Source organism: Nycticebus coucang, chromosome 19, assembly GCF_027406575.1.
Source record: "Nycticebus coucang isolate mNycCou1 chromosome 19, mNycCou1.pri, whole genome shotgun sequence".
NCBI lineage: Eukaryota > Metazoa > Chordata > Mammalia > Primates > Lorisidae > Nycticebus > Nycticebus coucang.
This window is the reverse complement of record NC_069798.1, coordinates 7,263,788-7,290,368: the sequence shown is the minus strand read 5'-3', so window position 1 is coordinate 7,290,368 and position 26,581 is coordinate 7,263,788. Positions and strand designations below refer to the sequence as shown.

Genomic DNA, 26,581 nt, shown 5'->3' with positions numbered 1-26,581 from the left:
GGTTCTACAATGCAGCCTAGACCGAGAATGGTGAGGTCACATGTCTGCACTTTTAATAAGCACCCAGGTGATTCTTCCATGCACTAAAGTCTGGCAACCACTGGTCTACAGGGAAATCAACCGTCTCTCAACTCCAAGGCTACCAAACAACTGCATCTGAAGACAGAAAAGACAAAATAGCTAACAAAAGCTCACTGGTCCTAGTTAAGGACTATCAGTTTGTGCAAATCTTGATTATTGCCACAAAATTTGTCCAGTAATCATAATGCTTTTTGCATTTCATATATGGATGTGCCATTTTGCTTTTGCTGGTTTATCTGGAAGGTATATGCAGACTACAATCTGAATTTTAGTATCTTAACTTTAATAACATGCTTATATATTTTTCCCTCTCAAGTCCTGCTCAATCTTCTCCCCCAAAAGAATATGAAGTCAATCGTTTGTGTTAAGGGTAGCATCCACCTATACTAGTGATGATTCTTACTGAAATAAAGTTGCAAACGTTTTACTCTTCTTTCCAGAGAAGTACCTCCCTTACATTGGAACAAGCTTGCCTCTGAGGATAAAAGCCATACAAGAAGAGAGGGAGGCGTGGATAGGAAAAGAGGAAAAAATAAAACTCAGCTAACGCTAAAGCCCAGCTCTCTGCCCCGCCTGAGTGACAGCTTCTGGCTGGACACCCATCCAGACCTTATGCATGGCTTTCAACTCCTGGACACCTTCTAGTCCTTACGCACAGCTTTCAACTCCTGGACACCCGTCCAGACCTTACACACGGCTTTCAACTCGACTCCACAAGAACGTGCTTAACCCTGAGTCTGGGTCTCTGTCACTTAATAGAAAAGGTAACAGACATATCAAAACCTCACTGTTTTTAGAAAGTCCTCATGATCAAATGTATTTGATCTCTTGAGCCTGAATACCCAGAAAACCTGTCAAATCCTCTCCTAACATCTTCACTGTATTCTCCCCCATCAGGCAGCCCCGTCCAGCTCCCCCAAGTCTCACAGGAGTGGGGCTGGCAGTGGCTCCAGTGGGATTTTAAGTGCCACTGACTCCAGTCCATGAAAAGGAATGAGGAACACAGCGATTTTACAGCTTGTGAAACACTGGTTGGATAAAGTATGAAAGAGCAACAGACAAAACAGAGCAGGGACGATCACCTCCTCTATTGTTCTCCACTGGTGCTTATCTCCAGCTGGGTCCTTGGCAGGTGTGGAATTGAGCAGGCAGCCGAGTCTCTCTAAGCAACGCCATCGTTTCCCATGCTTCTCATCCTTTAGTGATTCTTCACCTGGCACTAAGGGCAGCTGCATCCTCAGCGCTTCCTCACGAACTTCAGGGGCCATGAACTACTAAACCACCCGCAGGTCCCCAAGCGCTGCCTGAGCTTCAGAGCCACCCATGCCCTCGGAGGTGCTGCCCTATGTCCAGAGGCCTCCACCGCACCCCATGACCCCTACACTACTGGACGCTCCACTTTAAACCTCGGCTCGGACACAACCTCCAAGAAGCAGTCCTTCCCCAGTCGCTCTGCCCAGAAGCAGTCCTCTCCAGGCAGCCCCCATGGGTGCGCACCATCCTAGACCACACACTTCTCGTTGCATTTGTAAGGACCCTTGCTACCCGACATGAGATTCCTATAGTCACATGCAGATTTTTCACTCTCACTTTCTACCAGAAGTAAGGTGTCCAAAAGTACTCCTGAACTTTCTCCCCCTAAACCAGGCCATTCTCCTCACAGCCAATCCATGCCCCAAGCGTCTAAAGCCAAAGTGAACACAGACCAGAAAACAGCAAGAAATAAACACAACCAGCCTGGCCTTCACCCTGCAGACGGCCCGCCAGTGGCTCCTGCAGCTCTGCCTTCAAAATCTTTCCAGAGTGTGACCGCCTCATCACCTCAACCAGACCGAACTCTGCTCCCCACACTGGCACCCACACTCTCGTTTTTATCCCCCTCCCCACCCAGCCTGTCACCACCACTTGCCCAGTTACTACAGAATTCTCCACACTGGTCTCTCCACCTCTGTCCCTGCCCTTTGCAGCTTATTTTCCATGCAATGGCCAGGTTTGTCCTTTTAGAACATAAATCAAACCAGGTCACTTTTCTGTTTGAAATCCTCCAACAACTGTTAATTTCCCCCAAATCCTTATAAACTGGCCTAAAGGAATGCTATTCAAACACTCCCTTATCTTGCCCTCGTGGCCAGCCTCAGGGACCTTGAACCCGTGAGGATGTCCCCACCTGAGGCTTCACACTCGCTCTTCCCACCCACGAGGTGGATCTCCCTCGGCTCAGTCCCTCACCCCTTCTCAGGCACCTTCCTGTCTAGCCCCATCCCTCTTTCCTGTTTTCTTCATAATACTGCTGACCCTATATACTACACATTTCAGTTATTCACATCGGTTTTTACCTGTCTCTTCCGACTGGAGGCTCTAAGGCCCAGGGACTTTTGTTATATCCACTGCCATATCCCCACTGTCTACAAGACCATGTAGCCCACAGCAGGTGCTCCATGAATATTTCTTAAATATGACTTGAACTCAGCTTTGGGTCTTCAGATTCATCTTCAGTGCGTTTCTGGCACTTACTAGGTACTTGTTAGATTACGTTTGCTGAATTGTGACCTCTCATCACTAAATTCCTATAAAGGCATTTTAAATTTCACTTCCTATTACACATAATTTTTAGGCAAAATGGCACCACAATCGACATTTTTATTGAAATTCTTAGAATCATTTTTCTAAGGACAGTCCAATCCGGTGAAAACTTTGGACAATGATGTCCAACAGACATGGGCTGGATTGTAGCTCTACCACCTCTTAACTGTGTGTGCCTGGGCAGCTGACTTTGCAAATCTTAGGTTTCTCATCTTTAAAGGACCTAACACCTACCTTAGAAGATTATAATAAGGATCAGAACTAAATTATAGCTATAATTCTTGTTTTTCTTATTAATTTCTCTGAATGTTCTTGAAAAATCGCCCAACATGGAGGTGTAGCACACGCCAGATTGAAAAGAATGAAAGAAGCCTTGGTCTACTTTGGGAAAAGGACATACATACCCAGGCCCTTGGCCAAAAAAAGAACAGACACTGTTATCTCCAGAGCTGATAGGTTGGAAATGAGATGAAAGCTTTATCCTTCAGATACACTGTAGAGTCACAGGCATTTTCTTGGCTGGGGTGGATTTCTTCCACGAGGCCCCTCTAAAATAGGGCTGAGAAGCAGCACAAAGATCTTGGCTCCTGGACCTTATGAACGTCCATGACCTATTTTCCCCCAGTCCATCTTTAAGGATGGGGGCAGTTTGGATAATGGGGCTGAGTAAGACCAGCCGGCAGCATACTTTGAGTGTAGCCGGCAAGAAAATACTTGCACACTGATAACGTTCCTTCCGTCTATGCAGAATGCACCTGCTCCAAACAGGAGCACTCCATTCTGTGTTAAACGCAAAAGGCAGAATCTTTATTATTCAGAAAAGCACTTTAAAGAATGACCCATACATCCTAAAGCCTAACCCTTATTTTTACTTATGTATTATTTTTGAGACAGAGTCTCATTCTGTCACCTTGAATAGAGTGTCATGGCATCATCATGGCTCACAGCAACATCAAACCCCGGGGATCAAGCGATCCTCTTGCCTCAGCCTCCCAAGAAGCTGGGACTACAGGTGCTCACCATGACACCTGGCTAATTTTTTATTTTTAGTAGAGATAGGGTCTTGCTCTTGCTCAGGCTGGTCTTAAACTCCTGAGTGCTAGGATTACAGATGCGAGCCACCATGTCTGGCCAGTCCTGACCCTTATATCTCTTATTTTATCTTCCTTATGGATTATGCTCTGCTGTAGGCTTATTATTCTTCATCTGAGGACTAAAGAGAACATATAGAAACAGACAAAGAGCAATGATGGTATTTAAAACATGGATATTATATCCAAGAATCATAAACTATTCAGCCTATATTTATCATGAAATGATTTAGTGCGAACCTTGTCTTCTTCGAGGAAGAGTAACAATAAAAGCCAAAAAGACATTATTATTTGAGATATTATGAGACAGAGCCATTAATCACTTCTGCCAATTGGTATCAGTCACTGATCTGCTACAAAGTGAAGAGACCTACGAGACTGCACTCGACGTTTAACTCTTCCCTTATTAACTGTGTGAATCTGAGTAAGCGATTTAAAGTCTCTGCAAATCAATTTTTACCAGTTGCAAAATGTACGTAAACTACCTGACTCTAAAACTTGTTGAACATTCAGTACAATGACATACACAGAGTAGCATTTAATATACCCGGGGTGCCAAAAGTGTACGCACATTTTAAGAGACGTTATCTATGCATTACTTTTCAAAGTGGAATTGAATTATGGTTGCAACATGCACTGTGATGTTTGCTCAAAAGATGGCGTGAATCAAATGAATGCTACTGTCCGCACAGACAGTCACACAGTCAAAGAAAACAGGGGAGGCACAGTTGTTCTGGGAGTGCAAGACCCTTTCAAAGTGGTACTTGAACTACAAGAACACTGTGGAAGTTCAAGGACTATGGAGGTGTGAGTGCGCAACAGAACCTCCAACACACCCAGCGACCGCACACAGTCATGTAAGTCGGCTGTGCATGGTGTGTGTTTGATGTGCATAGGGAGATCCCGAGGCCTTGCCCAGCAGCAAGCCCTGCTTCTTCTGGTGTGATGTTGGTACAGTTCGCCACCGAAATCTGCCCAACAATTTCAGTGGATTTAGCAGGACAGGACTCAGCAGGACAGAACAAGCATAAGACGCATTCTTAGAACAACAGAGTGGGAAGTTTCCATCCTAAGATTGTTTCCTGCCCCGAGACATGAGAGCTCAGTTCCGTGACAATTCATCAAATGCAGCTGAGTTTTCCCCCATGTTCTCCTAACTTAATACCCCTTGATATCTGTCAGGGACCTTAAAGGATGTGGCATACCGTGGAAAACGGTTCATACTGTTGGTACTTTGGAAGGAAACTGAAACTCAACCACTATTAGGTTTTTATAATAGCGTTTTTTCTCATCAGTGTTACAATTGTAATAGTTTTTTGCTTTCTTAAAATGTGTCTACATGTTTTTGGCACACTCTGTTGTACTATACCCATTGTAGGTGTTTAATAAAAGGATTATTAAAACCATTATTTTAAAACCAGTAGAGTAATTCCTCTTATTACTTCTTGGCTAGAATTCATTCTAGTATTTAAAAAAAAGAAAATCTTGTCAAAACCAAATGTCTTTGTGGACCAAGCTCCTTAAAACTTATGAAATATTACCTCTGTCTTGAGAGCTTTCTCGGCCTTAAGGATCACTAGAGCTAATATCATCATAATGAATAAACCAAATTAAGGGACAGGTTCAACTCTCTCCTTGCCACTCTTGTCAAAAAAAATAACGGCAGCATCCATCACTTTCGTGCGTTTGTCGTTTCCAGTAACATGCTTACATGAACTCCTCTGAAACACTGAGCTTGGGAGATAATCATCTTTCCCCAGGACTTTCGCAGGGAGAAGATAAGGGAAAAGAGTTCAGACAAAGGTTACATGGGACAGTGATGCCCTAGGTTACCCAGGAATTTTCTAGGCACTGAGGAACCACACTGTAAAATCATAATTACCAGGACCTACTTCTTATCTGGTACTATACATATATTTTCTTCACTTAACTTCCAAAAGGTAGGATAAAGGAAAAAACTGCTCCATTTTCCAAGCTGTGTCTCCCAGGGACCCCCCCTCCTCTGCCAATGGTCAAAAAAGAAAACAATTTTATGTTAACATTGTCCAACCCAGCAGAAGATAAGCCTTCCGCTGAAATACTTCCTGTTTATTCCAAAGCTGATGCAAACTGTTCTTTTTCCTTCTTTCTGTTTTCTGAACACATTCCCTCGCTCCTCAGTACCAAGCATCTGCTTGGCACAGGCAGCAGCATCTTAGGAAAATCCCAGCTATTTGATGCAGCTCTTGCATAAGTCCGACAGCAACACCCGGACCAGTTCATTAAAGACGATATGTGCTAAACTGTGAGAACAAGATGATCTTTAGAGATCACTACGGAGCGCTGAGCAGTCTCTCATGTAAGGGTTACAAGGACAACCTGCAGAGGCAGCTTCAGGGTCCACTCAAAGAAACACCCTTGGAGGTAATAAAAGGGACAACGTTTATACTCAGACGTGAGCATAATGCTCAGAAATTGTTCATCGACATTCAGACAGGTTTTGCATTTGCCGAAGATGTTTTTAACAGAAAGGAGTTCCTTTCAGGATTTCCAAGCACAGATGAGGAGGCCAGCCCCAGTGACAGAGGAGGGCTCAGGGTGTCACCTGGCCCAAACAACCACCCGCAGGACTGTCAAGGTGAATACTCCTCTCCTTGTGGTGGAGAACTGTATCGGCAAGGATCACACTCAGGTGTCCATTTCTGGTGAACACGGATGAGTTCATCAGCGTTGCCTGCAGCTGCCTGTGGACAGCAACATTTTGAGGGAATGTGGTAGGAAGAAGAAAAGAAAAAACAGCTCGAAATTTAAATGGGACTAAAGGCCTTAATCTTTCTATTTCACAGTTTGGTACTTTAGAACCACAGTAATCTAAAAGGACTCAGAGGAGATCAAGGTGAGTCTGCTGGGCCCAAAATGCAAGTGCTCGAACCATGGGCCTCCCACTAAGCAGCTCCAGAATCAAGGTCAAATTGCTCTGCTCACCTTCTTTTCCAAAGCACTTTAAGTAAATTTTGACTTACATGGTTTTTATTGGTTTTGCTATTATTCTACTTGGTTTTGGTATGCAAGATACTTTTCTTTATAATCACCTTTCACGCACAACCACTGACTCCATCTATCATTCAACAATTGTGGGGACTCGAGGACAGGAGACTTTGATACCCCAATTTCCATTTAGCCACTGTGGTCCTTGCCACGGAACATGTTAGACACTATGAACATTATCAACTACACACGTGTGAACAAGGGACTTCCAGCTGCTCCCAACCTAGAGCCAGGTCAGGAGGAACCCTCATTCCCAGAACACACACTCACCCCAACTACAGATGCGGGATTTTAATATGGAAATCAGAGAAAGCTGGTACTGCAGTTTTAACTCTGAGAAAGAGCTCCTTTTCATTTCGAGAAAGATGATAACATGATATAACTACATCTCTACTGTATGATTCTGTTATAAAAGTAGTGCTGGGGACCTTTGGAACATCTGCATCTAAGGTATTTCTGGTCTACCAACAGACCCCATGCTGTGTATCCCAGGGAGGGATGTGATTTGGAAGTCTGCATTAGGAGAGGGCCCAGAGTCCCCAACTTCTTTCCTTAAGGACCCAGGTGAAGCAACATCCCATATACAAAACTATCACCAGTTCCCAGACAGCTGTGGAGCCCGGCGACTGTGCCCAGGAGCCGTGGCCACACTGTTGGAATGCTGTCTCCACAGTCCAGCCATTACCAGCCTGACCCTGGGCTCTTCCTCAGCAGGGAATAGCAATGTTTAACTTCTATCCCAATGCCTGGCACATAGTTCACAAGTATACGCTGAAGAAGTTAATCCAGTAATTCCTTAATATAAATATATACCCCATCACCTTTAAATTGTATCTGATATTATTCAATTTATTATCTATCTATCTATATATATATTTTTTACCTTAAATGTTAGCTTCATTTGCCTACACATTTGAGAGAGATTCATTAGAGGTATCAAAAATTTTTTTCTTATTTTTTTAAGGAAGAGTAAGGCTGAAGGCAATGGGTCACACCTATAATGCTAGCACTTTTGAAGGCAGAGACGGGTGGATTGCTTGAGCTCAGGAGTTCGACACCAGTCTGAGCAAGAGGGAGACCTACCTAGCTGGGGCTGTAGTGGGTGCCTGTGGTCCCAGCTCCTTGGGAGGCTGAGGCAAGAGTTTGAAGTTGCTGTGAGCTATGATGCCACAGCACTCTTCCCAGAGAGACAGAGTGAGACTCAGTCTCAAAAAAAGAGAGAGCATGTGGAATAACCACACAATACTTGTGTGCTGCCCCTTTATTTAAGTGGGAAATAACTGCGTTCCACAACCAGTTAGCACTCCAGAAGCTCTGAGACATCTGTCACGCAAAGTACAAAGAACGGAGTAATCTGACCGGAGACCTTCATTCCTGGTTAACCAGAGGCAGACTGTGGCTTATCACCTACGGGCCTCCCACTTACCCCTGACCGCAGTGGACCTTACTGTGAGCATGACCTGCATTAGGGCTTCCCTTACAAAGAAAGGAGGAAACAACAGAAAGTATATGAAATTCAAGTGAATTCATTTGACTTTCCTCCAATGTCTCCTTTGAAAAACTGACATAAAGAAGCAAGCAGAGATGGAAAAGGTAAAGAGTCTCATTCTTTCCTTTAATGTCCATGTTTTGGGTTGCGTGTGTGTCCAATTTTCCGTTATTTGCAAAAGATCAAAGGATCAAAATTTGGGTTCTCCCATCTTTGAAGAAAGGGAACTTGGCTTTGACCCAGATTTTTTTTTTTTTATAATGAGTCTAACACAATCAAGATGATCTTTGGTTAAATATGGAATCTGTATTTCACAATACAGAAATGAAGTTTTTTAAGATCTCTTTTTACATTTATTACCTAAAATGATTTTAGAGTAACTTTCAAACAGGAGACTCACAGTGCTTACTTTTTCAAGGACCCTGAATACTGCAACCTTCCGAATGTATACAGAACATAGGCATACGTGTTGAAAAAAATGACAGAGAACCATCTCTTAGATGGAGATTAAGAGCACATGAAAATTAATCCAGTACAGATGCATCGTTTCAAAAGACTTCAAAATAAAGTAATATTTGAGAACAGCTATTTCAGAATAGCTTTCAATAAGACAAGATGATCAGATAGAATTACGGTTTGTTTTTATTCTTCCCCTCCTCCCCTGGTCAAATCAGCAATACAAAGAAACGGACGCAGATTTGGGAGAATTATTTGAGGGCAATTAGACTAGATTCTATTACCGTCAACGAACACAACACAGCATGTTAAGGCTAAGGACAGGATGCTGAGCAAACAAGTAGGGATAAAAAAATTTCCCCCCTCAGAGACCTTGGAGGCTAGAGAAAAGACACGCAAGTCAAGAGCCCTAAAACACAGGTGAGTGATGCTGTGAGATGGGTACATCCTGGGTGCCACAAGACACAGAGAATGGGCCTCCAACCTTGATTAGAGAGATCAGGAATTACTCTCAAGAGAAAGTGAACCTGAAACTCAAGAGATAGCAAAGGAAGGGAGTGGTCTTTGTCTGTGCTGGGGTTTGGGGACAGTGAACACAGAGAGGCTGAAAAGGTATTCGGAACTGACCACAAAGGGAACTAACTCATCAGTGTACATGAAGAGCAAAAGACAAGTTCAAAGTTTTAAGTTTCAGAGTCGTGAGGTCCGAGTGGTGTTTTAGACTCATCCTATGAGCTAGAGGGTGGAGAAGGGATTAGGGAGCAGAACTAGAGTCACTAGTAAAACAGGGGAGGGACCAGGAAGAAATGTGTTTTGATGACTCAGGAGAAAGAAGATGCAGGCCTCAGGAAGTGTAATATCCTGGAAATGAAAAGTTTGGGGAGGGAGGGAGAATTGGGGAGCTTTGGCCTTTCCCATTAGGTCCAGCTCCCACCATAAGCCACCCTTCAAATCAGCACCATCATGACCATCATTATCTAAGTGAAAAATGGCTGGCTATACAAGTTCTCTGCTTGCACATAGCCAAGCCCACCTTGCCTATATAGAGATGTCAGAGCCATCACTGAAGAGATGTTAACTAGTAAGGAATCCAGAGAGTACGGCAAGGTGAGGAAAACAGCCTGGAGCAGGGTCTTGGGCACTTGCTGGATGGTGCGTTTGATTCTGTGGTCAGGTAACGTGGCTGCAGAAGGGAAGACTTTGCTCTCCCAAGTGTTTCTGGCTCTTCCCTTTCTAGGCACACAGTAGAATTGCACTTCCTTGTAAGCCTGAGTGCCTCAGTCATTATCACAAGTTAAGACGTCTTTCCAAAGCACAACATACATAGAGCTCACGCAACAAGAGGATCTTTGTCCTTCTAAGCCTCAGAGACTGGGGGGTTGGTCCAGCAGCAGCACCCAGCCTTTCCTAACTGACCAAGCTGGAGAAGCCACAGGTATGGGGTATGGAGAAAAAGAGGAAGCCAGTTATGTCTGTGCTGAATGTGAAATACCTGGAAAAAAGGAAAGAGGAGGACAGCACAATTAAAGAGAAGGTGGCAGCTGAGAAAACGGGAAGGCTTTTCTCTCATTTACACCTTGACGGAGCATCTCCACAGCGGCTCAGGGGTCCAGGGGTCTCCATCTGTTACAGAAAATCAGTTCAACAGAGAGAGTAAGAGTCTAAACACAACAGTCACGCTGCCTGTGTTGGCTGCCTCCACAATTAATTCACTACGTGACTTTGTGTAAGTCACTGAACTTCTCTGATCCTTGGTTTAGTAAGTAGGGATATTAATCATATCAGCAAAATGGGGATAATCATCATTTCTTTTTCACCAGCTTATGATGATTTAATGTGATAATTCACATAATTTATAGTCTCTGATGCGTGTCAAGTACTCAAACATTAGCCATTACTTATTATTTACGCTTCAGATTGCTAAACTCAATATATACAGAAAGTAGTATCCTACAGTCATTACAGTTCATCTAGAACAAGAAGGTCAGGACGATGGTTAATGGGTATCTATCCTAACAAAAATCTGCTATAAAATATGACACAGCAAAGCTAAAAATGTACTTCTAAGCTTGACGTTCACAGCAATTAAAAAATAATGACTTTGGTCATGTTAATACAGAGGGAAAGGCATAATTATAAGGTTACAAAAGTGGAAGAAAATAAGCATTTTCCCCACTAAGTCTTGTGCGTTAAATTACAACTTTTAATAACAACATAGCTGACATCAGCCCTTACGCCATGATTACTTCTGTATGAAAGACTGTTTCCTGGGGCGGCGCCTGTGGCTCAGTCAGTAGGGTGCCGGCCCCATATACCGAGGGTGGCAGGTTCAGGCCCGGGCCCGGCCAAACTGCAACCAAAAAAAAAAATAGCCGGGTGTTGTGGCGGGCGCCTGTAGTCCCAGCTACTCGGGAGGCTGAGGCAAGAGAATCGCTTAAGCCCAGGAATTGGAGGTTGCTGTGAGCTGGGTGAGGCCACGGCACTCTACCGAGGGCCATAAAGTGAGACTCTGTCTCAACAAAAAAATAAATAAATAAATAAAATAAAATAAAAAAAGAAATACTGTTTCCTCCTTCCTGTCCTCTCTTAATGGAAACAGAATGACAGAGCAGCTATTAATGTAGTATGGTCCTCACCACTGATTAGGGTACAAAGTTCATTTTCTCCTTGCAGGATAAAGCAACAAGAAATGTTAAATTGGGCGGCGCCCGTGGCTCAAGGAGTAGGGCGCCGGTCCCATATGCCGGAGGTGGCGGGTTCAAACCCAGCCCCGGCCAAAAGAAAAAAAAAAAAAAAAAAGAAATGTTAAATTGATATACGTTTTTGCATGAGATGCTGATCACAAAAGCATACTATGTTTCTGAACATTTTAGAAGAGTAATCTGAAACCATACCCAAAATAAGGCATCAAATTATGTAAGTGGTAATACAAAGATAGGTCAGATGCAGAATTGCTCTTAAAATATACTTTCTTCCTCCATTTCCACCTGCAAATAATTATGTCTTTTATTTCTAAAGTAATTTTATTTTCCTTAAAAGATGAGTCCACAAGATCTAGCCTCATTGGCACCGGATATGTATCTGCTTTATTTTCAACAAGAAATGTCAAAATATTAGGGTATACTTTAAAATCACCAAAAGAATGGAATTGGAATGTTCCTAACACATAAAATGTTAAATGCCTGAGGTGGTAGATACCCCAATTACCTTGACCTGATTAATTTGGATTATATGCATGTACCAAAACATTACATGTATCTTATAAAGATATACAACTATTCTGTACCCATAATTAAAAATAAAAAAATTTTAAAGGCATTATCAAAATATTAAGGACAATTAAACAGGAACAATACATTTTGAAATAAATCCCTTATTAAAAAATGCTAAGTCTCAGAAATGTATTCACTGTAAGGAATCATTATCACTTTCTTGGTATCACTTGGATGTTCAAGGATTGTTCAAAAAAAAAAAAAGAACAGACGGGATGTTTCTCACTCAATATGTTTCTGACAAGAAGGTGGGGATTTCCTTGGTCCTAGAATCCATGAGAGCTGACAGGGTATAGCTGTCCTCATAATATTCTCATATTCTACTTTATAAATATATAAAGTTTATTTCCCATATAATCTTTAAAGCAAAATGTATTCGATAGTCAAATGTGTTAAACACACGATTCTGAACCATGAAAGCAATGTGCATGTTCTCTTCTTTTGGAGCCAACACCATTTCAGTGACTGACCAACCACCAATCAGTTATTACTAACTCTAAGCAGGGTGATTTTCACAAGTGTCTAAAACCAACATATGCTGGACAGGACATTTTATTTTTATTGTATATGCATGCTGGCTCCTTGGTGCCCAAGGTGAACAGCTGTCATTTGCCGCAGGCCTTTTGCTAACACTGCCTGTAATTCCTAAGGGGCTTCCCAGCCTATAATTACTCTCCAGCTGCCACAGTGCACACTGCTGGGTGCTACTGAGCATTTTTTGCTTTACACAATTCCCTAAAAAGCACTCCTTGAGATGGTATTGCTCGGATAACATTGTTTGGTATTCAGCTTCGATAGCAAATATGAATTCTTCAGCTATTTGCTATGAACAAGTCTTTCTGACAAGCAAGGCCTGGTTTGAAATTAAACCTAAGTATAAAAAATGGGGAAGCAGAAAGCAAAACTAGAAACTTCCTAATTTAAAGTTGCAGACAACATCAGTATTGAACCAGTTACAACAGCCTTCTGCGTCTTTTATATATAATAATTTCCCTCCTTCCCAGGCACCATCTCCGAGATTAACAGAAATAGCATAGCAAGAAGGAACTAAGAGAGAACAGACCAAAATCTCACCCTGTTTCAAAATCTTAGGGTCAACAATGCCAGAAACTATAGTGTGTAAGTCAAAAGCAGTTGTAGGCCAAAAAGGAAAAGAGGAAAACTTTAACTTGGAGTAAGCCTTTAAAATAAAGACTGATTTTTAAGAAAATAAAAATATTTTCTTTTTTGGAGACAGTCTCACTTTGTCACCCTGGGTAGAGTACCATGGTGTCACAGCTCACAGCAACCTCCAACTCCCTGGCTTAAGCGATTTTCTTGCCTCAGCCTCCCCAGTAGCTGGGACTACAGGCGCCCACCACAACGCCCGGCTATTTTTTTTGTTGCAGTGTGGCCAGGGCCAGGTTTGAACCTTCCACCCTCGGTATATGGGGCCAGCGCCCTACTCACTGAATATTTTTGAAAATATTTTCAAAAGCCCACTTCCCCACTCCAGTCTAAGTACTCATAGGAAGCAAATGCACTGAACGTGTTTCTCCACGGGGAGGGACCCACTGCAAGTGCAGAGGGAAGCTGTGAACACAGACCAGGCTCAGCCTCAGGAAGGGCCTGAGAACAGACGCGGGGTGTCACCGGGGAGGGAGGAAAACCTGCTGAAGCCGGAGTTCTGTAGGGCCCAGAAGAGAGTGGTTATGAGGTAACCCAGGTAACCAGTGACCAATGGAAAGAGACCATCAATGACCAATAGGAAAGGGCTGGAGGGGCGGAGAGGCCGGTAACCAGTGACCAATGGAAAGAGACCATCAACGACCAATAGGAAAGGGCTGGAGGGGCGGAGAGGCTGGTAACCACTGACCAATGGAAAGAGACCATCAATGACCAATAGGAAAGGGCTGGAGGGGTGGAGAGGCTGGTAACCAGTGACCAATGGAAAGAGACCATCAATGACCAATAGGAAAGGGCTGGAGGGGTGGAGAGGCTGGTAACCAGTGACCAATGGAAAGAGACCATCAACGACCAATAGGAAAGGGCTGGAGGGGCGGAGAGGCCGGTAACCAGTGACCAATGGAAAGAGACCATCAATGAAACCAGTGACCAATAGGAAAGAGCTGGAGGGGCAGAGAGGCCGGTTACCAGTGACCAATGGAAAGAGACCATCAACAACCAATAGGAAAGGGCTGGAGGGGTGGAGAGGCTGGTAACCAGTGACCAATGGAAAGAGACCATCAATGAAACCAGTGACCAATGGGAAGAGACCATCAATGACCAATAGGAAAGAGCTGGAGGGGCAGAGAGGCCGGTTACCAGTGACCAATGGAAAGAGACCATCAATGACCAATAGGAAAGGGCTGGAGAGGCTGGTAATCAGTGACCAATGGAAAGAGACCATCAATGAAACCAGTGACCAATGGGAAGAGACCATCAATGACCAATAGGAAAGAGCTGGAGGGGCAGAGAGGCCAGTTACCAGTGACCAATGGAAAGAGACCATCAATGACCAAAAGGAAAGGGCTGGAGAGGCTGGTAACCAGTGACCAATGGAAAGAGACCATCAATGAAACCAGTGACCAATGGGAAGAGACCATCAATGACCAATAGGAAAGGGCAAAACTGGCTGGAGGGGCAGAGAGGCCAATGAAAGACTTACAACCCTTTGAAAAGCAGAGAAAGAGCTATTACACCTCTCCAGATTGTATCCACCTCTGCGCCTTCTCTTTGGAAGTGCTCTAAACTTTCTCTTTGTTCTGCCTAAATAAAATTTCTCTTTGTTACACTGACACTGGTGCAAGTTACTTTTACCCTACTGGTGCTGCTCATTTTATTTTCTTTTTCTTTTTTTTTTTGCTTTAGATTACCACCATGTTCGGTTGTTGAACTTTCTAGCTCAGGTGAGTAACTGAGCCAGGTCAACAGGTTTGGGGAAGCGGGACACTGACCCCTACATCATTTCGCCAGGAAAACTGCTCTCATGATGAAGTGAGACCCAAGTGCCCACAGAACGGTGGACCCTCCACCACGCGACGACTGCTGCAAAGTTTTCAGGATGGCAAAATGTTTTTACTAATTAAAGTTCCAGGTGCCTTAGATGCCCTTGGTCCAAGCACCACACTCAGAAGCCCAACTCCACGGATGGATATTCCTGAAATCCACACCTCACTCCCCCTCACGAGGCATCTGTTCCTCCCAGCCATTACCAGGAATTTACCAAGTTACTGGGTTAACATGCTCAGACCAGGGTAACCACCAAGGCCAAGGGCTCATCTGTTTTGGCTCTGGCCAAGGTCAGAGAAAAGGGGATACTTTAAAAATATATTTAAGAAATGAACAAAAGGACCAGCTTAATCACGATGCTCATTCATCTTGATGATGGAAAGGAATCCTTGTTCTCCATACATTCTATTTACTAGTTGAATTTTTCAAGTCAAAAATCCCATGATTGAGGAGACAGTAGTGTATCTATGCCAGTTCTTCACATTATCAGTTGTTGGTCAAGGGAATTTCCCAATAAAGTAAAGCTTATTCCCTTCCAGTACCAAAAAGGGCTTTAAAAAACACCTAAGATGGAAAATGTTCCCCAAACCTCCGTGTCTTCTTGAGCCAAAATGTTCAACACTCTAAACTTCTCACACTGTTTTCACAGAAGCAGCTGGACTACTGTTCTGGATGTCAGTTAGTATGAATTTAGGGAATGTGAACTCATTTTAGGATTAGTCTAAAGCAAAACAATTAACAAGACAGACTTGATTTTTTTTTAATCTGGCAGTCAAAATATATACGTTTTCTCCACTACTTACTGTTATCTGCAGAGTTAGCTAACAGTTGATAAACACACACAAAACAGTTAAAACCAGAGTGTGGGAAGTCCCTGATTTGCCAGTTAATTATATTCCAGAATGATACTTTAAAATGGTTATTAAGAGCCAAAAGTTCTGTTTTGCACAGAAATAATGTTATAAATCATAGTTAAGTTTCAAGAGGTATCTCTATGATCTTAAGCCGGCAGGCCTGCAAATAACACGTAAGTAGACTCTCTCAGTCCCAAGTGAAAATACTTTCAACCCAGCAGGAAACGAAAGCTGTGGGGGGAGGGCTGGGTGCCGCTCTGCCACTCTGTTCATGGCTCTGTCACCAAACATTTCAACATATTCTGGCCCATAGCAGGCACTCCGTGTTTGTGAGTGAGCCAACGAATGACTCCAACCATGACCATCTGTAATTTGAGAGTCAGAGAGGGTGAGGCATCAGACCAGGTCCTAAAGGGAAGAAATACTTCAACGCAGCACCAAGGGAAGAGGAGAGGAGAGAGGGGAACAGGGCTTGTTGTCAGGTGTTCTTCTATTGGAAAAGGCTGATGGAGACTTAAAAATGAACTAAGATTTTTAAAGTGGAAGGACCTCCCTCTTTGCACCCTCCTGGAGCTGCTGGACACATCCACAGAGGACACAATGTCAAGTTTTTCTGCTAGTATCCTAGACATGTTCTAGTCACATTCAGTCATAAACATACAGTAGAACATCTGTCAGTTGACCACCAAAGAGACTGTAACAACTGGTCAACATACAGAGGTGGCCAACCTAAGGAGCTAGGCCTACTGTACTGATAACGCACATGTGGTGCATGTTCAGTCTATGAAAATTAAGTCAACTTATAAGGAGGTGATCAACTACGGAGATAACTACTTTATGTCTATAACCCTCTGGCAGCATGGAAAAATGGAAGCATCTGATACACAGAGTCCCACAAGCTGCTTTTTCCATGGGCAGCTGTGGACTGGCCAGACCTCCCTTTCCCTTAAACGTTCGCTCCCTGAGAGCTCCAGACACCAGGCTCCTGGTTTTCTTCCAGCCTCGCTGACCGTCCCTGGACTGTGGACACCGCAGGGCTTGGTCCCTGCAGCTCAGCTCTCCTCCATCTGTACGCAGTCTTCCGGCTCTAGATATTGTCACCACGGTACCTTTCCTGGATCACTGTCATGGGCTCCTAACAGGCCTGCCTGCCTGCCTCACCTCCTTTCTCTCCCTCCTCATAGGTCTGTTTATTCTGTACTCAGCCTCCAACCTGCCTCTCTGAAAATACAAAGTCAGGTCTGTGCTCAGGGCCTTGCCGGTCCCCTCCACCCCTGGCACTTAGAAAGGCCACAGCCTTCCGGGGGCATATGTGGCAAACGCCTTCAGAGACCTCACCTCCCCCTGCTCTCCCGCCTCTTGGCTCCCACCACACCGCCTTCCTCGCTGCGCCCACCCAGATCCTTGCACTGGGAGGTTCCCTCCCACACCGTCTTCAGGACTTTGCTAAAATGCATGTTTCTCCTACAGCCTCTCCTACCTGACCTCCCTGAAATCCCACTGCCCTTCCTGTCCCCTCCCCTGCTTCGTTCTGCCCCACAACTCTCATCAGACCACCTCTATATGGATGTCTTGGCCTTTTCCAATTCTTACCTCCAGGATGGCAAGGACTTTCATCTGTGTGTCCCCGCTTCCACCCTCAGTTCCTATAATAATCCTGGGACATAACAACAGGTAATCAGAAAGTAGTATTTGTTAAATAAACAAATGAACAAGTGATATATTTTGAATACTATTTCTTAATAGTTTAGTTGATGGCCAAACTGACCCCTGGTAGTTTAGCACAGGACCAGGTGACCAGTATAGCATGTAGACGTTGATACAAGCAGTCCCCTCCTGACCGGCACAGGGGGCTCCCCCCCACGCCCCCCCAAAAATGCATCATTTTATACAGACACATATGTGCAGATAAAGAGGAAAATTAAAATGAAAAGATTTGAGCTCTTTCTTTTGAAATCAATATTTCAAAATGTAACAGAAGTAAGTAGAACTAAAAAGTATTTGAACCCGTCTGGCAAATTAGCAGGCAATCTGTTTGCTCGGCAGAGACGTCAGCTCAGATTGTGTGTCAAGACACATCACTGTAGTGAATTATTACGATGAAATTATAGGGTTGATAAGAGAGAAAAATTGCAGGGAAAATGACTCATCCTAAGCTGTGAGGAGAGAAAAATGAGGCCTGAAACAACAAATCCCCAACAGTTTGGTGAAGGAAACATCAGGCTTCTGTGCTGCCCAGCACCACGTGTGGCCTGCCGGCAGGTCAGAAGCATGAAGGCTCCTGGATAAGCCCGGGAGGACCGCAAAGTGCCCCGGGTCTCGCCAGGGACGAAGGGGAAAGGGATTACGAATAAACTCCTCCCCGGTCTCCAGTGCTGTCCTTTTAACCAGCCTGCACTCAGTTGCTCCCCACATGTCCACATCTCTCCCTTTTCAAAAATTCTCAAGGAAAATAGTTATCACCAAAAACCACCCCACCTTAACAAACCAAGGGCCAAGGATGCTTTTAGAGCAGAAGTTGGCTCCTCTAAAACTGAACTCAATTTTTTTTTTTTTTTGTAGAGACAGAGTCTCACTTTATGGCCCTCGGTAGAGTGCCGTGGTGTCACACAGCTCACAGCAACCTCCAACTCCTGGCCTTCAGAGATTCTCTTGCCTCAGCCTCCCGAGTAGCTGGGACTACAGGCGCCCGCCACAACGCCCAGCTATTTTTTGGTTGCAGTTCAGCTGAACTCAATTTTTTAAAAGAAGGTGGTAAAGCCACCAGCTCGTACCCCACCTCTGGGTCCCTGAGGGGCTCTGCAGAGCCGCAGAGCAGGGTGTGGGAGGCACCTCCGCTAGCGTTTCCTGCCTGAGTGACTATGAGCCTCTGCCAGGGAGGATGGAGACGCATCTTAACTTTTAACCGTGAGACAATCACGGGTTCACCCAACACGCAGGGCAGCCTTTGTTTTTCCTTAGAAAGGATTTACTTCTTTCACGGATAACCTTTCCCCCAGTAGTTATCTTACAGATTCACACTGTTCAAGGAAATTGCTAGAATGAGGAATATCACCACCGTGTGTGCTATACGAATGTCGGTCAGCACAGCCCATACTAAAATGTCTGCAGGTAACATCTGCATGTAGAAAGCAGCGAATGAGTCTCAGGAATGAAATTACTTTTATCTTTTGGGACAAAGCAAAGATCTCGTCTCTGGTACTGAGCTACATTTCCCACTAAATTGTGCAACTTCATAAAATGCCAACGAAAAAGCAATATACAGTAATCAACAGCAATTTCCAATTTCAAAGACGTTAAATGAGAGATGCCCCCCAAAAAAATATGCTTCAAATCAAAGAGAAAAGAATCAAGGCCAAATAAACCAGGTCACTAGATTTATTTCTGAGCTGTCTGAGTTGGATGTGTTTCTGAGTCACGGGGTATTAACCTGTAAGAGACATCAAGCTGCTGCCTCATTTTAGAGAAGAAGGGACCAGAGCCAGGGTGGTTAAGCACCTCCCTCATGAGTTAGAATGGTTTGGGTAGAAAATGCCGGGCGGTCTCTGTGACTCAAAGGGGTAGGACACCGGCCCCATATGCTGGAGGTGGCGGGTTCAAACCCAGCTCCGGCCAAAAACTGCAAAAAAAAAAAAAAGAAAAGAAAATGCCAATGTATAGTATGTTCCACATGAATATACAATCATAAAACAGGTAGCAAAACCTTAAACCAGCTTTCCACCAACTCCATTATACAGCATAACACTCTTAGGGATATCTTTCATTTGGGGGAACACGATTAGAAAATGCCACACTAATAAACATTGGTCTTTTCCTTCCAAACAGTATCACCCATACTCGCTTCCCCCACCTCCCAGGGTAAAAACAATACCAGACTAGAGCTCCTAGTCGGATGGACAATGAAAACACACCAGAAAGAGGAGCAACCACGAAAAGATTAAACTGTGGACTTAATGCGACTCCTGTTGCCAAGAGGAGACCATCACATCAGCAGAACGGAGACACTGCAGGGAAGGGCTGGGCTTCACCTTATGGGCCCCGGGGCCTGGGGTAGGGCCCTGGTTACCTGAACTTCCATTTTAGTACTGGTGAATGGAAGCAGTGATTAAGATAACAGCCAGAAAGCAGAAGGGCCTTTCAGTTTTAATACAAGAAACTTCGAGGAATATACAATTTATCGTGTGAGTAAAAATTTGCCAAAACATAAACTCTATAATAGGTGGTATAAAAAACAAATGCCGAAAGAGATGTGTTTCCATCGCCTACAGACCACTCTTTGAACAGAATAGGGAAGAAAAAATATCATGAATAATTACCCATATTCACTTAAATGCTTGTCTCCAGTCAAGATAATGATGCCTGGACGCTTTGGGATTTTTACCACACAGAGAACCATCCGTTAGCAGGAGTCCCATTTTATTATTCGAACATAAATGTTTTCAAGAACTGGCCTGGTATGGAAACCACAAGGCAACAATTTGCTTTTTAAGCATTTTGTCTGTATTATTGGCTAACTTCAAATATACCTCATTAGAGTACTCACCTGAACATATACAAAAAAAAAAAAGACCCCATCTAGAATTTCATTTCTGTTTTCCTTGGGTGACTGGTACATGTCTAGTGACCATTTGGAAATCACCGCTTAGGTACACAAAGACCTAATACCCAGCTTACCCAGTTAATACCCAGCATTATCTAGTTTAGCATCAAAGGCCAGGAACTTGTCATGGCCGTGTGTTACTGACATTCAATCATAAACTGCACCATGACAAATATATTAGCTAAAGAATAAGGATATCATAAGAAGAACTGTCAGAAATTTAGAGTGATTACAGGATTTATAAAGGCAGACTGACTTTGGAATTAGAAAGTCCCAGGCTAAAATTCAAAATCTGCATTTTGGACAAGTCACTGAACTCTTTAAGCTTTAGTTTCCGCCTCTATAATGCAGGACACAATATCCATCTGGCACAGATGTGACAGGTCTAGAGGCAACACTAGACCCCACTGGAATACAGGCTCTACATTGACAGATTTTTCTGTATTTTGCTTGCTACTGTGGAGAAAGCTACCTGGCATATAATAAGTGCTCAAGAAATACTTGGTGAATAAGTGAATGAATAGAATGGGACTAACTCAATGGACACTCAAAACGTTATTGGAATTAACTTAGTCACAAATATTGAAATACTGAGAGGAAGTCTCAACCGTAGCCATAATAAAAACCTTCATCATAACATACAATGATAACAGTTAAATTTTTAAGTTGTACCAACCATGCAGTTAAACACCATCAAATAACATACCTCAAGAGGTTGTTTACAAGTAAAAGGACTTTCTCTGTAGAACAGAAATTTATTACTTTCAAGGACAAACTTATTTTTAAAGTTACATAATAATATATAATATGATCACTGTACATCTGTAGAATAAATCAGGATCCAGATGAAAGAAGGTATTTGTCATGTTAAGGCACACTTAGTATCTTTTAGAGCAGATTCAAGTTTCGTCTTTTCCTCAGTACACATGTACAGTTTTGAGTCTTTCTGCCAGAAAGTCTTCAGAGCACACTTCTATTCCCTTAGTTTTTGACCAATATTTACAATTTAACAAGTTGAAAAAAACGAGTAACTAAAATTGCCCTTTAAAGACATCCTAAATGTGGGTATATCATTTTTTTTTTTAATTGAGACAGTGTCTCACTTTGTTGGTCCCAGTTGAGTTCTGTGGAATCATAGGTCACAACAACCACAAACTGTTGGGCTCAAGCGATCCTCTTGCCTCAGCCTTCCACTGAATACAGGCACCCACCAAAACGCCCAGCTTTTGTTTGTTTGTTTTGTTTTCAAGAGATAGGTTCTCACTCTTGCTCAGGTTGGTCTCCAACTCCTGAGCTAAAAGCAATCCACCTGCCTCGCCCTCCAGACTGCTAAGATTACAGGCGTGAGCCACCATGCCCAGCCAGTGCAGATATATCTTAAACAATGAAAAATAACAAAGCAAAGCAACAGATGAGTTTTCTATTTCACTACAATGCAGCACAAATTACATTACAAACAAACTATATTTTATTTTTATTTATTTATCTTTTTGAGTCAGAGTCTCAAGTTGAGCCCTGGGTAGAGTGCTGTGACATCATAGCTCACAACAACCTTCAACTCATGGGCTCGAGAGATCCTCTTGCCTCAGTTTTTCTATTTTTAGGAGAGATGAGGTCTCACTTTTGCTCAGGCTGGTCCGGAAAAGTGCTAGGATTACAGGTGTGAGCCACCGAGCTCGGCCCATAAACTATATTTTAACAATGAAAGAGAAGTAGTATTAAGGACCTTGTTATCAAGAGCATCATAGACTTAACAAACAGGGCTATCAAAAATGAGTCATTCCCATTAAAATCTTCCATAAAAAACTGACATATATGCTGTAAGCATAACACAAGGACCACACAAAAGCCCTGAAAGCACTGGTTTCCACACTTCCAGATTTGTCCAGTGATATTAGACATGACTACCAAAGCAACAATTACCCATAATGGTTTCTCATTAGAAGCTTCTCAAGAACGAATCCCTTCAAATTCTTTTGTTTCCCCACATCTTCCTTTGATTCTTTCCTTCTTCAAATTAGTTTAAATTGGGCTTTTGTCAACTGAAACAATAAACTAACAATTCAATTTAAAAAATGGATTGATACTATAAATCTGATATAAATAATGTACAATTTTGTGAAACAAAATGTAATTTTTCTTTACTTGAATCTTTAAAATATATTCAACATTTAAAACGTTAATATTTCTTGGTATAAGCTTGTTAATTGTCTTTTTCAAGAAAGATGATCTAAGGTCATATTACTTCCTACTTTTGGGGAGTTTTAAAAACATTTTTACATAAACCCAGCAAACCACACAAAAACATATACTGGGGATAGGCCCTCCTATTCAATAAAATGGTGCTGAGAAAACTGGAGAGCCATATGCAGAAGAATGAAACTGAATCCCTATAACAAAAATTAACTCAAAGTAGATTAAAGACTTAAATGTAAAGCCTGAAACTATAATAATTCTAGGAGAAAACTTAGGGGAAACTCTTCTGGACATTTGCTTAGTTAAAGAATTTACTACTATGACCTTGTTTACCAATGGTATGATCTTATACCCAGAAAACCCTAAGACTTCACCAAAAGACTCCTAGGACTAATAAATAAATTCAGTAAAGTCTTAAGTTACAAAATTAATGAACACAAGTCAGAAGCATTTCTATACACCAGTAACAGTCAAGCTAGGAGTCAAATCAAGAACTCAATAACATTTACAATAGCTGCAAAGAAAATAAAATAGCTAGGAATACATTTAACCGAGGAGGAGAAAGATGTTTACAAGAAGAACTACAAAACACTGATGAAAGAAATCAGAGAGGTCACAAACCATTGCAAAAACATCCTATGTTCATGGATTGGGACGTTCAACATTGTTAAAATGTCCACACTACTCAAAGTGATTTACAGATTTGATGCAATTCCTACTGAAATACCCATGTTATTTTTCACAGATTTAGAAAAAACAAATCCCAAATTTAATATGGAACCCCCAAAGAGCCTGAATAGTCAAAGAAATCCTAAGCAAAAAGAAAAAATCTGGAGACATCACATTATCTGACTTCAGATTATACCACAAGGCTATAGTAACCAAAACAACATGGTACTAGTTAGTATAAAGGTACAGACCAATGGAGCAAAATAGAGAACACAGAAATAAAACTTTATAGCTTATGACCAACTAATTTTTGACAAAGCAGACAGAAAAATGCACTGGGGAAAGGATACCCTATTCGATAAATGGCACTGGGAAAACCAGATAGCCATATGCTGAAGAATGAACCAGGATCCCTATCATATATACAGATTAACTCAAGATGAATTAAAGGCTTACATGTAAGACCTGAAATCGTAAAAATTCTAGAAGAAAATATAGGAAAAACTCTTCTAGACGTTGGCCCAAATAAAGACTTTATGAGTCAGACCTCAAAAGCAAATTCAGCAACAGCAAAAATAAATATATGGGACTAAATTAAACTAAAAAGTTTTTGTATAGCAAAGAAAAAAAATCAACAGACACAGTCTACAGAATAGAAAAAAATATTTACAAATTCTACTTCTGACACAGAAGCTAATGTCCAGAATCTGCAAAGAACTTAAGAAAATAATAAATAACCCCACCAAAATTAGGAAACTGACATGAATAAGTTTTTTCAAAAGAAGAGATACAATGGTGGAAAACATAGGAAAAAATGTTCAACATCACTAATTATCAAGGAAATGCAAATTAAAAGCACAAGGAGATACTTTACCCCCGTCAAAAGGCCATTATTGAAAACACAGGCGTTGGCCCAAATGCAGGGAAAAGGAATGCTTACACACTGTTGGTAGGAAGATAAAGTGTACAGCTGCTATGGAAAATAGGACAGAGAATCCTCGAAGCACTGAAAGTAGACCACTCAACGCGGCAATCCCACTAGTGGGCATCTACCCAAAGGAAATGAAGTCATTTTATCAAAAAGACACCTGCACCCAAATGTACACAGCAGCACAACCCACGGTTGCAAAGACATGGAATCAACCTGAGTGCCGATCAACCGATGAGCGAATGAAGAAAACGTGGTGTGTGTGTGTACACACACCATGAAATACTGCTCAGCCATAAAAGAAGAATGAGCTAATGTCTTTTGGCGGCAACTTGGAACTGGAAGCCATTATTTTAAGCAAAGCATCTCAGGAAAGGAAAAAAAAATAATCACCCGTACTCAGTTATAAGTGGGAGCTAAGGGACAGATCCAGGGTCAGCAGAGAGATACAATGAACTCTGGAGATTCAGAAGCATGCAGGGCAGGAATCAAAAATTACCTATCAAGTACAATGTGCACTGTCTGGGTGACTGGTACCCTAACAGCCCTGACTTCATTGATTTACAATTCATCCATTCAACCAAAAGCCACTTGCATCCCCTAAATCTACTGACATAAAAGGAAAAAGTAAACAAAAAAGAAAAAATGTACATACCCAAGACTTAAAAAGTTTATATATATAATCATTGTAACAATGTCTTACAAATAGATGTTTAAATACTTGTATATATGAAAATCTGCACTATGTGTATATATACCTGGGTAAATACATATAGTGCTCTACAAATACTACGTCATTTAATTCTCACAACAAACCATGAAGTGGATACTATTATTGGGACCACTTGAAGCAATGGAGGCACACAGATGTTATGTAACTGTCCTCTGGTCATACAGATAATAATTGCCTGGGGTCTTAACTACTATCCTGTAGTGCTAACAGCTGCTTTCCAGCACTAATATAAACAAACAAAAAATACTTTTGGCCATTTCCGTTGGTTATCTGCAGGGCTCAAGGTGGCTCCAGAGACCTTAAGGATTCCACTTTGCTAAAACATAATTTCTTCTCTTTTCTTAGCATCATTGTTCTCTGGACCAAGCATGAAGGCAAATTCTTCTGTCTCAACCACTCACAAAGTTAAGGTCATCATTCCTCTACCAATGTGGCATGATCCCTCAGGAGGATGTGTGAAGCCAGCCTCGATCACACGCACTGGGAACAGAGGAGTGTGGGCCAGCTCAGAGTCACTGGCCTATGATTAAAGCAGCCTGTGCTGACAGCCTCAACCATCCCAAGAAAAGAGTGGGGAGCAGTTCTCCAAAGCTAGGGGAGGAGGAGGTGCTTCTCTGACAGCAAAGATGCGCACAATAAAATATTACACTGTGAGTTCAATCCTCTAGTTTACTTCTGTTCTTCATTCATTCATTTAACCAGTTTTAACACAGATGTGCGTTATCATTTCTTGGTTTTTTTTTTTTTTTTGAGACAGAGTCTCGCTTTATCACCCTGGGTAGAGTGCTGTAGCATCACAACTCACAGCAACCTCCAACTCCTGGGCTTAGGCGATTCTCTTGCCTCAGCCTTCCAAGTAGCTGGGACTACAGGCACCCACCACAATGCCCTGCTATTTTTTTTGTTGCAGTTTGGCCGGGGCCGGGTTTGAACCTGCCAACCTCGGTATATGGGGCCGGCACCCCGCACACTGAGCCACAGGCACTGCCCTGCATTATGATTTCTTTTTCATAATGATATGCGAAATGTAAAAAGCTAAGTAACAAAAGATCCTCCTAATCCATGCTCTTTTCCACATTTGTTCCTAGCTGGACCCAAATAGAACAGAGTCCTGACAGCCCAGAAACTGTCTGCTCTGAGCTGATCAATGTGGGGTCCAGAGCCAAAGCAACGAGAAGTTATCCAAGAGGGATGCCATGACCCCAGGAAAATGTGCACACGGACACTGTTCCATGGTTTGGCATTGTGAAACCAACTCCGCAGAGCATTAGTAATATTAACACCGCACACAAGGAGGTGACCCTCACTACTGTCCCCTTTTTATATATGCACTAAACAGGCTTAAATCCAACACAAATCCAAGGAGGCCAGTACACTAGTCACACTTTATAGGTGAAGAAGCTGAGATAAAATGATACCAAAGAATTTTGCCTATGACTGCACTGTTAGTAAAAAATGATTGATCTGAAATTAAATGCAGAGATTATACAGGGTGGCCATAAAGTCTGTATGCAATTTTAAATTGCCACCCTGTATAATAAATGATTTACTGCATATCAAACCTGATTCAAAACCTCCACAATGATTACAATGCATAATTATTAGAGACAT

General features: G+C 42.5%; 1 protein-coding gene across 5 annotated transcripts in view; it reads right to left on the bottom strand.

The window, feature by feature from the left end:
- EPB41L3 (erythrocyte membrane protein band 4.1 like 3) overlaps nucleotides 1-26,581 on the bottom strand; it is a 240,666-nt gene that overhangs the window by 108,515 nt on the left and 105,570 nt on the right. The window lies entirely within an intron of this gene.